Consider the following 17,358-nt stretch of genomic DNA (forward strand, 5'->3'; position numbering starts at 1 on the left):
AGAAAAATTGTTCTGATTAGGTTCTCAGGTGGCTTGGTATCCATATAAAGGATCAGACACCATGTTTGTCTTGCAGATGATGACTTGCACCAAAACTCCCGAGTGAAACTGTTTTCTATTCAGCCCTTCAGGAGAAAGGATAAAAACATGAGTGAATTGAGACTTGAAGGAGGAGGAAGAGAAGGAAGTATCTTTTGTCTCTAATTATCCTGTGTTTGTGCATCTGACAGAAGGAACCCTTCTAATGACTATGCTTGCCACTGGTGCAAGTCGAGATGTCTGCCTGCCTGCCTGCCTGTTTCTCCACTTGCCAGCCACTTATTTATTAATTCTCTGGTGTGTGTGTTTCTCTGTATGCATGCTGTCTTATCCAGGAGGCCCTCTGCCAAGACACTTGTCCATGCCTGGAAGGGTTAAACTCAGCAGGTAGTGGGTGGTGCTGAGAGGTGGGGCTGGGATCTATCCCTGGCTCCTTCCCTGCTGTCAGGGCTTGAACCAGTCACTCCTGGAGTAGCTCTTCTTGCAAATACTTGCCTAACTTGCCTCTGACACACTCCCTCTCTCAGTGCTCCGCCGGGCACTGCCTTCCCATCATCAGATTCTGGATTTAGCCTTTGGAGCCTTGGACAAAAGTTGCCTGGCAAGCCAATGTGGAAACATCTACTGGAGGATCGCTGCTCTCATCAGCATCGCTAAACAAGTAAGTAACTACATTTCTTTCTCTTTTGGCTACCCCCTCTATTTCAACTCCAATAGATGCTCAAGTCACAGTTGCGGCGGAAAGGGTGCTACATCAACACATCCAAAATTTAGTGATCATCTCTGCCAAAGGTGACAGATAAGCGTGTGAGTGCATGTGTCCGTACATTTTAAAAATTGTCATTCCCATCCCTCCACGAGGAAATGAAAATGATTTGTTATTGTGTTATTATAAGTCTTCCTAGGCAATTTAAACATCACACTTGACTATCCACACTTCATCCCATAATTCTGTGTTATGAAAGTTCCCTCTCCTATGGACCATCCAAAGTGACACGTTTCTTAGCTGTGTTTCTAAAAAGTGAAATAGTATTCAAACAACATACAAACAAAATCAAGGCTGCATTCATATACACTCTTGTTTAGAAATAGGTTCCAGTAAACTGTGCAAAACACCATCCCACACAGGATCAGACTGTGGAAAAGAAAACAATGATTGGGCTTGAATGGACAAATAACAGAGGGAAAGCGGGTTTAGTGCAATTCAATATTATTAGGAAACTGATACTGTATCACCACATTTGTCAGATTTCAAATTTTGTTATACAAAAGTGGATACAATTTATTGTTGAAGGTTTTATTGTGGATACAATTTGTAGCACAGCCCCATATGTGTCTTCATGTGTGTTTTTAATTGATAGTTCATGTTGTATTGTAATAAGTTGCTGTTGCTTGCCACAATTCATGGGGACAGGCAGGTAAGAAATTACTATTACTACTACTGCTACTACACAGAATTATGCCATTTAATTTGGTGGAACTTTGTCCCAGGAAAAATTGATAGTATTATAACTCTACTTGCTTATTGATTGAACATTGATAGAAAAATTCCCAAGATGTTCCATGTGTGCATATTTCTGAAGCAAACATCAAATAGTAATATTATAGGTTAATGTAATATGTATGGTAGACTTGTATTGTTTTCAAAATGTTGTGAGCCACTTTGGGTCCCGTTTATTTATTTTTTTATTTATTTACCTTACTTATATACCGCTGTTCTCTGCCTGACTCACAGCGGTTCAGGGTGAAAAGTGGTATACAAATTAATAATAATAATAATAATATTTATTATTATTATTATTATTATTATTATTATTATTATTTTACTGACACAAAAGCACAGTATATCACAGCAAACGAGATCTATATGCTGGATTTCGTATCAAAAAATCACAAATCGAACACTTCCCAAGCATCTAGGACTGTGTGATGTCTTTTCGAATGATGCGTGCAGATCCAAGTAAGGTGGCCTTTTGCAGTTGACAGATGGTAATTTTGTCAATGTTTATTGGCAAAATCAATAAACATTGACATTGATTTTGTCAATTGATTTTTGTCAATGATTTTGACAATGCCGGCTGATATGATGATGATGATGATGATTATTATTATTATTATTTGAAACACAATAAAATTAGTACACAGAAAACAAGATCACTATGCTGGCTGTTCTATTGGATCACACGTCGGACACTTCCCAAGTATCTCGGACCGTGTGATGTATCAGCGAATAATGAGTGCAGATCCCAGTAGAGTGGCCTTTTGCAGCTGAAAGATGGTAATTTTGTCAGTGTCGATTGTGTTTAAGTGCAGACCAAGGTCTTTAGGCACTGCACCGAGTGTACCGATCACCACTGGGACTACCTTTACTGGCTTGTGCCAGAGTCTTTGAAGTTCGATCTTTAAATCCTCATATCGTGTCAGCTTTTCCATTTGTTTCTCTTCAATCCTGCTGGGATTGCAACATCAACGATTCATACTGTTTTTTAACACGATCATGAGATCAGGATTATTATTATTATTATTATTATTATTATTATTATTATTATCATGTCTACAATTATGCAGCCACACAGTTATCAATCAGATCATGTAGAAAGCTGGGTGGTTGTGGGTGTGTTTTCTTTCTTTCTTTCTTTCTTTTTAAGAAAAAGGGATCTTATTTCAAAAGTTAGATTTCTCGAAAGGTGTGGGTGGTACTGAAGTTAGTTTGATCTGGATATCAAAAGATTATAGTGCTTGCATTTTGAAACCAATCCCATTTTAAAGATTATTGCTCGTATGGAAAAGCAGGAATAACTCAACGGGATGTTTTCCTGAAAAATAAAGCAAAAATTATAGCCTTTGGGGAGAAATAATTGCAAAAAATCAGTTTAGAGGTTTTTTAAAAAAATAAAAAAGATCAGAAATGAACTTAGGGATGTCTCACTGAAGTTGACTAGTTTGACAGAATTAAAAGAAAACAACAGCCAACATTTAAAATTAAGTTTGAATTATAATGTTAAAAAAAATCAAGGCCCAGGTTGTTTGCTGTCTTGATGTCATTTCTTGGCTTCATAAATGAGTAGCGGATGGAGTAATTGTATTTTATTATAGCAAAATTAGTGGGAAATCTTTGTCACCTTAAGGCGAATCATAATGCAATCTAAAGATAAATGATTTGGCAGTGACTTTCTCATAAATGATCAGTCTTTTGTTCAGAGAAAATGATGCCAAGCTGCAGGTGGTTTGCTTCCATTAGGTTAAGCATGGCGACATTCTCTGATGCACCAAACAAAATTAGGCCGGTTCTTCAATTTTGGGGATGTGGAGTATGGAAACAAGTTTCTGAAGGCATGTCTGTGGTTGGACGGGGGAGAAATTATCAAACAGTATGATGAAAACATTTCTGTGACGCTCTCGTTCACTTGCTGTAAAACATCAAGATCTCTTCTATGCCGTTTAAAGGTGTACACTTAGGATTTGTCTCCCACCCGCCATAATGTGTGAACGTGACAGAGAGATCTCATTGGTGTGCAAAGAGTGCTCATCAAAGTTCAAGAAATATCTAAGTTTGCACACACTGGCAAATCATGATTTGTAGTTGCATATTGTGTGAAAACATGTATCATACAGGTACATGCATCAGAATGTGAAGAAGACTGACATTGAGTTGCTGTGAGTTTTCCAGGCTGTATGGCCATGTTCCAGAAGCATTTTCTCCTGATGTTTCACCCACATCTATGACAAGCATCCTCAGGGGTTGTGCAGTCTGTTGGAAACTAAGCAAGTGAGGTTTATATATCTGGAATGCAACCTTCACACTTGCCTCAAACAGACAAGCTTTCTTTCTCCCAACCTTGACATTCCACAGATATATAAAACCCACTTGCCTTGTTTCCAACAGACCTCACAACCTCTGAGGATGCCTGCCATAGATGTGGGCAAAACATCAGGAGAGAATGCTTCTGGAGCATGGCCATACAGTGCAGAAAGCCAGGGGCAGCTCAACCCATTACGCAAAGTAAGCATTTGCAGTATAGTTGGTTTTGCCCAGGGGTGCTCTTGAGGCGCTCTTGGGGGAAAATAGACCTTGACATATGTGAATTGTAGTTACTGGGATGTATAGTTCGCCTACAATCAAAGAGCATTCTGAACTCCACCAATGATGGAATTGAACCAAATATGGCACACAGAACTCCCATGAGAAACAGAAAATATATATCAGTCATTGGTTTGGGGGGGGGGGGCAAAATACAATTTGCTTACTGTTGAAAATTACCTAGGGCCACCTCTGTGGAAAGCTCACAGCAACCCAGTGATTCTGACCATGAATGTCTTTGACAACACAAAGATTGACCTAGGCAAACCCAAGTTTTTTTTTTAGGTGCCTTCAAAGTCAGTATCGACTAATGGCCTCCTCGTAAAGTTTTCTTAGCAAGATGTATTCAGAGGAAGTTTACCATTGCCTTCCTCTCAGAGTGCTTTTTTTGTCCAAGGTCACCCAATGGATTGACAAGGATGAGTGGGGATTCAAACTCTAGGATTCAAACGCCCTAGTCCTACATTCTAGCCTTTATACCACATATGCTCTCTGTTGTATGATCTGAGTTTTCTATGGTATTTCATACAATAGAAAGGGATAAAAAATGCACCAAGCCCTTCTATCACAGCTGTCTTTCTATTGCTTTTGAAATCCTTGTTTTAGATCTAATAACACGCAAGGATTCCATTCTTTCTTATTGTACACCAGGACTAAAAAGGAGGCAGGAATAAGGCTGAGAAATGACGGAAAAGAGATAAATCAGGGAGGTCTTTTTTGATCATTGGACTGGGCCAAACCAACTTGAGAACTGACCTTGCAATCTCAGTGGAAGTTGGATCAAGGTGGATCGATCGGGAATCTAAACATTTTGGCAGTGTCCGAAAGTCAAATATAATTATGAATGACTCTTGGCTTTTGTCTTGACTGTAAGATAAAAGTAGGATACAAATAACAACAGCAACAACAGCTGCATTCTTGTGTAAGTCCTGTTTATATCAACTAGCTATGACTATAGGACCTTCCATTAGATTGTGCTCCACGGGGCCAAATCCAGAACTTGAAAACACTAACTTTTTGGATGACATTTCCCAGAAGTCAACCTATTGCCAATTTGCCATGCATTCTGAGAGCTGTAGTCCCTCAAAAGTTATTTTTCCAATAGTGAGAACTTTCTGTATTTTGTGCCTTAAACCTGAAATTGTTTCTTTATTTTTTCTTTGGGAGCCAGTCCATTTGCAGCAAGTAGACAGGGCAGTTGTGTTGCAAATTAAGAGTTGCTTTGCACATTTTAAAACAGGTGTGTGTAATATGCTTCACATGCTTTATGAACATGAGAAATGTACAAGTTCAACAACATATGATACACTGGTGATGGTTCAGTGTGATAGTTGCCGAATTATTATATATACCGATTGGCAGAGTTGTTTGCTTGTAATGGGCAAAATACACCAGTTGGATTAATTTTGAAAGCTGGCCTATTGATTTTATTCTTCTCCTCCACTTTATAATTTTAAGGACACTTTATTGCACAGCAGACCACAACACATAGACATGTATTTATTTGCCCAGTGCTGTCATGTGTCTTTGATTTGACCCTGACTTATGGTTTTGGTTTGTTTGTTTGTTGTTGTTGTTGTTGTTTGGCATGTCAGGAGTGACTTGAAAAACTGCAAGTCGCTTCTGGTGTAAGAGAATTGGCCATCTGCAAGGACGTTGCCCAGGAGATGTCCAGATGTTTGTGATGTTCTATCATCTTTGTGGGAGTCTTCTCTCATGTCCCCACATGGGAAGCTGGAGCTGACAGAGGGAGCTTATCCACACTCTCCCTGGATTTGAACCTATAACCTGTCGGACTTTGGTCCTGCTGGCACAAGCTTTTGATGTATGGTGACTCTATACAAGGATTTTCTGAACAAAACATGTTCAGAAGACTTTTGCCATTGTCTTCTTCTGAGGCTGAGAGCATGTGTCCTGCCCATGGCTGAGCAAGGATGTGAACCTTGGCTTCCTAAAGTCATTGTTTAAGACACAAGCCATTACACCACACTGGCTGTCACGCTACAGTGGCCTTACTCCAAGGTCAGAGTTCAAAAAATACTATATTTTCTACCAATTTCAATAAATGTCATTTACAACATTTAACATGTAAATAATGTATACTTTAATTACTGTAATAACCTTTGAATATTTTATAGAGCACATATGCTTTGTACACTTTGTACATATCCTCTTTTTGAAATGCACACTAAAGCTGATGGAAGAATGACTTGCCAAAGGCTCATCTGAATTAGGGACTTCTTTACCCGCTGTCCCGGTTCATAAGCCCCAGGTCAATTCACCTCCTTGATGTCTAAAGAGGAACAGAAAAACACATTAAAAACATAAATGAAGATGTATGGATCATATGTGGATGTATATAAATATATACACTTTCCTTTACTTGAGATAGAAAATAATCAGGTTTCTCAACAAGGAGATCAGTCTCCACTTTTCTATATGGCGGAAATACAAGGTGACTTTTAAACTAATTTTAATCCATCAAAAGGAATAAATAAAGTTGAATATTTTTTTAAAAAAAATAGCACTCATTTATTTAAGACCACTTTCTGTTACCAGGTAGTTTGTTACGGATAGTGTACCTGAATAGGACAGTAATGTAAATAGAAATATTTCATGAAGAAGCATAGAGAATTTTATGTTTAGACTGCCACTGCCAGAAGCCCCCATCCAGACCATCTTGTGGCCATGCTTGACTAGAAAAACATCATTTTATGATTTGGAATTTAGGAGGGTTTTTCAATTCATTCATCTTTTTGACAAATGCAACTCCTCCCACTCCATGCCCGGCTGGAAATATTGTCCTAACAAACACCCCTTTCTGAATACAGTAGAGTCTCACTTATGCAACATAAACGGGCCAGTAGAATGTTGGATAAGCAAAAATGTTGCATAATAATGAGGGATTAAGGAAAAGCCTATTAAACAACAAATTACGTTATGATATTACAAATTATCATAACTAAAAAATTATCAAATTATCATAACTAAAACATCATGTTTTACAACAAATCGCCAGAAAAGGCAGTTCAATACGCCATAACATTATGTAGTAATTACGACTTTAACACCAAAATATCGCAATGTACATATTGTAACAGCTGTGGGTCCAGGCGGGAGGCAGACTGTGTTGTATAATACAGAACGTTGGATGAGCAAAGGTTGGATGAGCAAGACTCTACTGTATCTAAAAATTGAAACTATCAGCCCAGTTTTCTTTTTTATTATTATTTAAAGTATTTTTTTAATTACATCCCCGTCCACAAGAGATCCTGGGACAATGATCTTTATACCCAGCTGGAATGGATGAATCCCAATCACCTTTCATAAGATTTCATAGAAGCCAGTTTGACTTCTATATAGTCTAATGCTGTAATCTTATTAGAGTGGAGCCCCCGGTGGCACAATGGGTTAAACTCTTGTGCCAGCAGGACTGCTGACCGAAAGGCTGGCAGTTTGAATTTGGGAAGTGGGGTGAGCTCCCGTTGGTCAGCTCCAACTTCTCATGTGAGGACATAAGAGAAGCCTCCCACAGGATGGTAAAACGTCAGAGTGTCCCCTGGGCAACATCCTTGCAGATGGCCAATTCTCTCACACCAGAAGCGACTTGCAGCTTCTTAAGTTGCTCCTGACACACACACACACACACAGAGAGAGAGAGAAATCTTATTCATAATTGAGAGATCATCCAAACTAAAATCAACACATTTAAGACTTTGTTCTGTGAATGGTTTAAGTAGATATTTAGAAAAGGATTCAATCATTTACTTATAAATTACATCCAATCTTTCCCTAAAAGAGGACACAGGGAACATGGCTGAACTTTTACTATGCAGCCTTGGGGATGCTGTATTCTAGAGCCACCTGTAAAACAGGATTAATTGTCATTTCAAGGGGGTAAACACACACACACAGACACACAGACACACAATGAGCAAACTATTCTGCATTTTTTTTAAAAAATTAATCATTAGCATGGAGTCAGAATAGTGTAGTAGTTTGAGCACTGAATCATGATTCTGGAGATCAGGGTTTGAATTCCCACTAGGCCATAGAAACCCACTGGATGATCTTGGCCAAATTACGCTCTTTCAGCCTTGAAAGGAGGCAAACCCAAATCCCTTATGAACCAATCTTGCCAAGAAGATAGGTTTGATAGGTTTGCTTTACTGTTGATATCAGTTGGAAATGACTTGAAGGCACAAAAGAACAATTATTAGCACCACTTTATTCTGTCTTTCAAAAGACAATTGCAGCTTAGGAATAATAATATAACAGGAATTCTGTAATGTGCTTTATATGTTCGCAAAACTTCACCAACAGGATCACAATGTTTTGGCATCAACTCTGCAGGGTAGACAGATATCATTATCCCCATATTGCCGATACAGAGCTAAGGTAAAAGAGTGAAAGTAGTTCGCTTAAAGTTTAACTAGTGAGATTTCCTAATTTCACAATCTTAGCCATTGCATGACACCATCTCAGGATCTTAGTGCCAAGCTATATATGACACAGAAAGCTTGTTCTTATTTTCTGGACTCTATATTTTTGCTTTGTCTTATTTCTTAAAATGCAGCTATAGAAACAAATATGATCAGGATACTGACTTAGAAGAAAGAGACGTGTAAAACCTCTCACCCATGTCATTTGCCCAGTCAAAACAGAAAACCTCAGTACTGGGGTGATGTGTGGTCTCCAGGCTGTATGGTTGTGTTCTAGCAGCATTTCCTTTTGATGTTTCGTAGGCATCAGACCGTGAAAGCTTTTGACAATACAGTTTATTCTTAGGTCCCTTCTGCACTGCCATATAAAATTCAAATTATCTGCTTTGAACTGGATTATATGGCAGTGTTGACTCATATAATCCAATTCAAAGCGGATAATGTGGATTATCTGTTTTGATAATATGGATTATATGGCAGTGTAGAAAGGGCCTCTATACTGTTGGAGACCATTACAGGCCGTTCCACACAGCCCTATATCCCAGTATATCAGGGCAGAAAATTCCACAATATCTGCTTTGAACTGGGTTATCTGAGTCCACACTCAGATAATGTGGGATTTTCTGCCTTGATATTCTGGGATATAGGGCTGTGTGGAAGGGCCCAAAATGTTTACATATTCTGGCCATGGAGGACAAAATGCCATGTGTTGCAAAAGCATCCCGAAATGATATTTTTCTCATGCTATATTGAGCAGAAAAATTATTACTTCTGTCTTTTCCCAATTCACTAAAAGTGTGCACGTACCTGTTGACTTTAAACAATTTCATTAAATTCTCAGGATTTTTTTTTAACATGAAGGATGCTCAGAGATGATTTGCCATTGGCTTCCTCTGAAAATATAATATCTGATCTTCCTTATTGGTCATCAACCCAAATAGTTATCAATGAAAAAAGAGTTGTTAATAATATGAGTCATGCATTCCCCCCTATTCTGTAATATGTTCAAAAGCAAAAACTGAATTGCATGGCTCACTGAAATTCCAGGCATTCCAATCCATAAAATAGAGGGGCCAATTTTCTATAAATATGTTGTCTGCTGGTCTGCTTCCTTAGATCCTGATATATTTACTTGACAGGGCTGGTCCAGGAAGTTTTGCTGCCTGGGGCAAAAGGGAAGGCGAGCTCCCTCCTTGTTTCACCCATAAAAGTGAAATGGATCAGCACCTGAGTTTTACTTCAATGTTGTCAATTGGTCAGTGTCTTCCACCTGAGGCCAAAAGGGCATTTGAAAGGAAACAGGACGAACTGTGCTATGGAGATAACTTTCCCCTGCAACAACTGAAGATGGTCACGGGTTTGGGAGAAACCGCCTGAAGCCTACCACTAGTGCTCCATAGCAACTGCTGCCTGAGGAAATAGTTCACTCTTCCTAATGGTAGAGCCAGTTCTGGTAGTTTTTGTGCCACATCATTCCTGGTAAACATTCCTTTCCCAACCCATCAATGAGCTACAACATACACCAGACCTTTCCAGACATTTCATGTTGATGATACTCATTTTAGACATTCATCATTTCGCAACACAGTAATTCAGTTTGACTAGCAAACCAGAGATTAAGCCAACACCATATAAGAAATACAGACACATACAGAAATTGTGGTAGTAAAATGTATGAGGACATATCGTATCTCATGAAAACCTTCCATTTATATTTTGTAAAATATATGATTCATTGCTTATTTCCCATATACTTAGACTGGATCAACACTGCCATATAATGCAGTTTTGGAATGCAGGTTAACTGTGCTGAACTGGATTATATAGCAGTGTAGACTCATATAATCCAGTTCAATGCAGTTAAACCATATTCTAAAATTGCATTATATGACAGTGTAGCTCCAACAGAGGTTTCTCCTTATATTGTCGAAGGCTTTCATGGCCGGAATCACTGGGTTGCTGTAGGTTTTTTCGGGCTATATGGCCATGGTCTAGAGAGGCATTCTCTCCTGACGTTTCGCCTGCATCTATGGCAAGCATCCTCAGAGGTAGTGAGGTCTGTTGGAACTAGGAAAAGGGTTTATATATCTGTGGAATGATCAGGGTGAGACAAAGGACTCTTGTCTGCTGGAGCTAAGTGTGAATGTTTCAACTGACCACCTTGATTAGCATATAATGGCCTGACAGTTTGCCTGGAGCAAACTTTTGTTGAGAGGTGATTAGATATCCTTTTTTGTTTCCTCTCTGTTGTTGTGCTGTTGCAATTTTAGAGTTTTTTAATGCTGGTAGTTCCAACAGGCCTCACTACCTCTGAGGATGCTTACCATAGATGCAGGCGAAACGTCAGGAGAGAATGCCTGTAGACCATGGCCATATAGCCCGAAAAAAGCCTACAACAACCTAGGTTTCTCCTTAGATTCAGATGACACACCTATACAGTGTTTCCTCACTTATTGCGGGTGTTACATTCCAGGACAACCTGCGAAAAGTGAAAATCCACAAAGTAGGAACGCTATATATGTATATCATATTCTAAGGGTGAGGGAGAAGTGAGAAGAGATTTAAAGGCACTGCGCACCTTTTTATTGGCTAGCTATAAGGAAGGGGCTATAAGGCTGTGATTTACATACTGCTTTGTATCTCTTCTCTCTCTTGATTGGCTGCCTCTCTCTTGAGGGGGAGGATGAAACCCCCTTCCACACTCCATCATTGTCAGGAGGAGGGATTAGAACGCCGCTCTGGGCAATGGCAACCATTCATAAACTGGGAGGCAAAAACCCGTGAAACAGCAAGTCCGCGAAAAGCGAACTGTGAAGTAGCAAGGGAACAATGTACACTGCAGCTGACACACTAATGTGCAACAATACACAGTTTGGAGAGGCTCTGATATATACTTATAACCAGCAAGGAAATAAAATGGGAAGGGTTTTTGGGTTACATCATCCAGAATCCACATGCTGGGTGGGAGATTCTGGGAGAAGTGTAGTCTCCAAGCTATGCAAAGAGAACTCTTGAAAATGCACACCGTGTTGAGTTGATTCATCATGCATAAAACTTGTAATTTTACCCAACTTTATTGGCCAGCCATAAAGTTGCAAAAAAAAAAAACTATTTGAGGAATGAGATAATACCAGGGACACAGACAGATTTTTAAGGCCGATTTTGGCCAAATACTTTGAATGCACACACTCATCTTGCCAATTTAGTCATAGTAATGGCTCTTTGGGTGCATATCACTATTATTTAGAGAACCATGATCAATGTTCATCGTGATTTTGAGGGCAGGGGAACTCAGCAGGATCTTGTCCCAAGAAGCTTACATTCTGGTTTGGGATGATAACACCACAGAAGGGATTCATATGCTTCTGTTTTTGTTTAGTCATTTTATTTCCACCTTGAAATTATTGGTCTTCTCCAAATCAGTTCATGATAAAGGAAAGGAAAAACAGCATGGCTTTCACTTATGTAGATTTGATTTTTCACCCCTTTTTTAGGCTGAAAAAGTCCCTCTCGGCTTATACTTGAGTCAAGATTATTTATTATTGAATTCTGATGTTGTTGTTGTTGTTGTTGTTGTTGTTGTTATATTTATCATTTTACTCTTATTATTATTTCATTTATTATTTTACTTCATTATTGTTATTATTACATTTATTATTTTACAGTTATTACAGTTATTATTACATTTATTATTTAGCTCTCTTTATTATTATTGAAAGGAGACATAAGCACATTTCCATTGGTTAGAATTACGGTTTAATCAGAATTGGACAGTCTTCTCTTAAATTACAGTTTTATGTAAATATTCCAAAACATTTAACATTCTGATGTCCCAATTAATGTAATTGTATTGGTATCTATTTATATTTTGAAACTGACCACATTAGCTGCTACATTTCCCACCCCTCAGCTTATACTTGAGTCAATCCATTTTCCCAGTTTTTTGTGGTAAAATTAGGTGCCGCAGCTTATATTTGGGTCAGCTTATACTCGAGTATATATGGTAGTTTGAAGACACTGAATTGGATCCAGACTAAATTAAATGCGCAAAGGCTGCAATATCATGCCCTTTAATGCAAGAATAAGCCCCATTGAAATAAATGAGTCGTGTGTGTGTATGCAGGCCTGTAGCGAGGGGGTGGTTTTAGGGGTTCAAACCCCCCCCCCCCGAAATGTTTCTGATTTTTTTTTAAAACCTGGTTTACTCATGAATTTTAACTGGTTAACCAAATCCCCATGCTGCTAAGTCTATGAGATGCAAAAAATTAAGAGTCCCTCCAGAACTGCAAGCACTCTCTCAAGCAAATACCGACAATTTATTCACACTGTCATTACTTGCAGCAATAGCCGATGTAGTGAAGCAACCAAGTTGGGTGTGTGTGTGTTGAATGCTCTCATTAAGGAGGCCATACTTGATGGAGGTGGTTGACGGGGGTGGAGCTGCAGGCTATTGAAGGTTGCTCTGCCCCCTGCTGTGCTCTTTGCTTCAGCATGAACTAAGAGGCAGGTTTCAACCCCCCCCCCCAAATTTTCAACCCCGAAATTTTCAAACCCCCCCCCCCCCCCCAATTGTCAACCCTCCCTGAAAATTTTTTCTGGCTACGGCCCTGTGTGTATGTATCTTAGAATCGGAGAAATACAGAAGTTTTTAGGGTGGCATATGACCCCATAAATGCAGTTCATCTGTTCCTGTTCTAGAAGGACAAGCCGGTTCTCAGGCCTTAGGATTGCCTTCTGGATGTAGGGCACCCGGGCCTCTACCTGCAGAGAGTCGCCAATTTTGTGACTGTTATCATACTAAGTGGTCATTACCTATTGTTAACTACTAACTCAAATATATTTTACATAGAAAACCAAGACAAAATGCTTTTGGGATTTACTTGAAGGAATACCTGTACCAAATCTATGAATGAGGTCAAAAGGAGGAAATTGAAAAGCATACTCTCTAATTGTCCCAATTTGGCAAGGACAGTCCCAATTAACTCTCCTTTTGGGTGGCTGTGAGTTTTCCAGGCTGTATGGTAATGTTCCAGAAGCATTCTCTCTTGACGTTTTGCCCAGATCTATGGCAGGCACCCACAGAGGTTGTGAAGTCTCAGAACCTCAGAGGACTTGCAACCTCTGGGGTGCCTGCCATACATGTGGGCGAAACATCAAGAGAGAATGCTTCTGGAACATGGCCATATAGCCTGGAAAACTTACAGCAACCCAGTCATTCTGGCCATGAATTCCTTCAACAACACAGCTCTCCCTTTGTCTGGGTTTCTTTCTTCATCCTGGTCTATTTCAGTCACTGCAAACATTCAAAGTGTAACATTATACTCAGCCCACCTCATTTGCTGGGGTTAGTGGCACTGGACTGGACCCCGTGAAAGTGAAAAACTATTATGAAAGAAATTGCTATTTGTTTAAAATGGGAAAACAAAACACCTATTAAGGGATTTCTAGGTCTCCCAGCATGACACTTTGGTCAATTTCCATTGGATGCTGAACACAGAATCACATTGGAGGGTCAAAAGATTCCTAGGGAGGTATTCTCTCTAGAAATCCCTAGGCGAGTTTTTCTCAACCTTTGGGTCCCCAGGTGTTTTGGCCTACAACTCCCAGAAATCCCAACCAGTTTATCAGCTATTAGGATTTCTGGGAGTTGAAGGCTAAAACATCTGGGGACCCACAGGTTGAGAACCACTGCTCTAGGTCCTCCAGCATCATCAGAGGAAGTTGGCCTTAAAGTCACATTGGAAAACTTAGAATAGGGCTCCCCAAACTAAGGATCAGGGGCTGGATACGGCCCTCCAAGGTCATTTACCAGGCCCTCGCTCAGGGCCAACGTAAGTCTGAAATGACTTGAGAGCACACAACAACAACAACAACAACAACAACAACAATAACAACAACAATCCTAACTCATCAGCCAAAAGCAGGCCCACGCTTCCCATTGAAAAACTAATAAGTTTATATTTGTTAAAATTGTTCATCATTTTAATTATTGTATTTTTAAGCGCTTTTTGCACTACAAATAAGATATGTGCAGTGTGGATAGAAATTCATTCAAGGGTTTGTTTGTTTTTTTCAAATTATAATCCAGCCCTCCAATAGTTTGAGAGGCTGTGATCTGGCCCTCTGTTCAAAAAGTTTGAGGACCCCTGACCTAGAGATTCTTAGAAGATTTTAGTCAAATCTGTGAATAATTGAGTCAGCAAAAATCAAAACCACAAATGTGGAGGGAGATTCGTGGCTTGTATGCTATTAACTCAGCAATGAGGGAAAAGAGAGGAAGGCTCCTTCCCAGTAGGCTCAACAAAGAGCAAAATGCTGCATCCTCTCTCACCTTGTGCATTTTTCATTAATAACATTTCCCATCTTGACCTCAATCTGATGTTGCCAGACCACAAGCGTCTCAATTTTCAACTGACAAATCTTGAAGGCTATGGGAAAGCTTGAAAGATATTTCCATTATCTCTGGGAAATACTTTCTTGTGTTCATGCTCCATCTCCAAACAATTAGAATGCTCTTATACATTCTTTAGCAAGTTTCTCCAGGCAGTTCAGCTCTCAGTTAGTGGTTGTGGTTCAGTTTTTCATTAGAAGACATTTTCAATTAGGGTTGTGAACAGACAGAGAGACTGAGGATTTGTTTTAAAGTTATTAGTGCCAGGCTTTGAAGTGCTTAATTAATTGATGAAACATAAATGTTGCAAAACCTCAGGTACTGGTTGGGAGGATTTTGACAGACAGGGACAATTTCTCTTTTAAGTGTGTAACTGCCACTGCTGTGTGTTGTTGGCTTTATTAATTAACGGGAAAGAAAATTTATTCAAGTTCTAGTCCAGTGGTTCTCAACCTGTGGGTCCCCAGGTGTTTTGGTCTACAACTCCCAGAAATCCCAGCCAGTTTACCAGCTGTTGGGATTTTTTGGGGTTGAAGACCAAAACATCTGGGGACTCACCGGTTTAGAACAACTGTTCTAGTCAGTCTCACAGACTTCTGGTGGTAACATAAGAAACAGGACCTTCTTGGTAGCTACTTCCAGGCTCTGGAACTCATTATTCGATAGGCCTCCTTTTTATCTTTCTGTGGCAAAGTGAAGACCGATTGGTTTTGGCAAGACTTTGATGATAGACTGCTCACGGAAAAGGGCCTATAGTAATGTCCTGGATTGCCTACATGTGGTATTTTTCTTTTTAAAAGGCATGTTTTTCATTGTATTTGAAAAATTTTGTGTTCCTGGTTTGAAAGTGCCATTCTTGTTTAATTGTGTGGTAGTTATTTTGAAGATGGTTGTTTTACTCCAGAAACTTCATTTTTGTGGCTGCCAGAAATTACATTGAATTGGGTTGTTGTGTTGTCCAGCCTATATGGCCATGTTCTAGAAACATTCTCTTTTGACGTTGGGATCCACTGATACAGTGTCACCAGATGTCGGAAATGACTTGAAGGCACAAGACAACCATTTAGTCCAGTCATGGGCAAACTTTGGACTTACTCTAGGTGTTTTGGACTCAAACTCCACAATTCCTAACAGCCTCAGTCCCTTTCCTTTTTCCCCTTAGCTACTTAACCACCCAGAGCAGTGGTTCTCAACCTGTGGGTCCCCAGATGTTTTGGCCTTCAACTCCCAGAAATCCTAACAGCTGGTAAACTGGGTGGGATTTCTGGGAGTTGTAGGTCAAAACACTTGGGGACCCACAGGTTGAAAACCACTGCTATATATGGAAGGATGATTCAGGCTGTAAGTCCATGTTCCAGAAGCATTCTCTCCTGATGTTTCACCCACATCTATGGCAGGCATCCTCAGAGGTTGTGAGGTCTGTTGGAAACTAGCAAAATGAGGTTTAAATATCTGTGGAATGTCCAGGGTGGGAGAAAAAGCTCTTGCCTGTTTGAGATAGATGTGAATGTTTCCATCGGCCACCTTGATTAGCATTGATTAGCCTAGCAGTATGTTGAATTGATTAAGACTCGATGAGATATTCATTGAGAAACTATAGCAAAATATGCTGCAAGATATCCCGCAAGAAAAAGTTTAATAAACTTTTTCTATGTTTTTACGATAGAACTATTAGGAAATGACATTTATAACCCAGGAACAAAAAATGTGTTACATAGTGTATACTTTTATTTTGCTATGAGGTTCACTTTTAGTTGTATCCATTTTAACTATTGTTAAGTCACTTTGAGTTCCAGAGCTGGTGAAAAGGAAGACTATAGTTGTCCCTCCACATTTGCATTTTGACTTTTGAGGATTTGATAATTATTCATGAATTTGATTAAAAGTGCTCACTCTAGGAAATCCTCCACTCTGACTCTTATGGTCACCTTTCTCAAATCATGCAGGGAGACAACGATGTCTAAAGGGAATACCTCTCCATATTCTCTGGGTCCTTCCGTGTAATTTTCTGTTCAGCTTCCAGCAGAAATTGACCACAGAGTCGTACAGGAAGAATTTCAAATTTTGAGGGGGGTATTCTCACAGGTAAAGAATGGCCAGTAATTTCTCCATTTGCAATTTTTCATGTTCATTGGGGTTTTGTGATCCTAACCCTAGTTAACTTGGAGGGCTGAGCTTATATTTATATAAAACAAAATAATCTATGGAGTGCAACCCTAATTTCAGTATAGTCTCCGTCCCTCTCTTTCTCTCTCTCTCTCTTTTACTTACTCACACACATCCCTATGTCTTTAATAGTTCAGCAATAACAAATATGCTGCTTTTAGAGTTCTTCTTTCAGTTGTTCTGTCAGCATGTTTTGGGTTTTTGTGTGTTTCAGGAGTGACTTGAGAAACTGCCAGTTG

The 17,358-nt window shown here is 39.4% G+C and overlaps 1 protein-coding gene across 1 annotated transcript in view; it reads left to right on the forward strand.

Moving 5' to 3' along the window:
• Nucleotides 1-490: 490 nt before the first annotated feature.
• Nucleotides 491-17,358, forward strand: part of SP6 (Sp6 transcription factor) — a 41,299-nt gene continuing 24,431 nt past the window's right edge. The window contains exon 1 of the mRNA XM_060780892.2: nt 491-700. The gene's annotated coding sequence lies outside the window, so the exon portion shown is untranslated. The remainder of the gene's footprint in view (nt 701-17,358) is intronic.

This window comes from Anolis sagrei, chromosome 6, assembly GCF_037176765.1.
Source record: "Anolis sagrei isolate rAnoSag1 chromosome 6, rAnoSag1.mat, whole genome shotgun sequence".
Lineage (NCBI taxonomy): Eukaryota > Metazoa > Chordata > Lepidosauria > Squamata > Dactyloidae > Anolis > Anolis sagrei.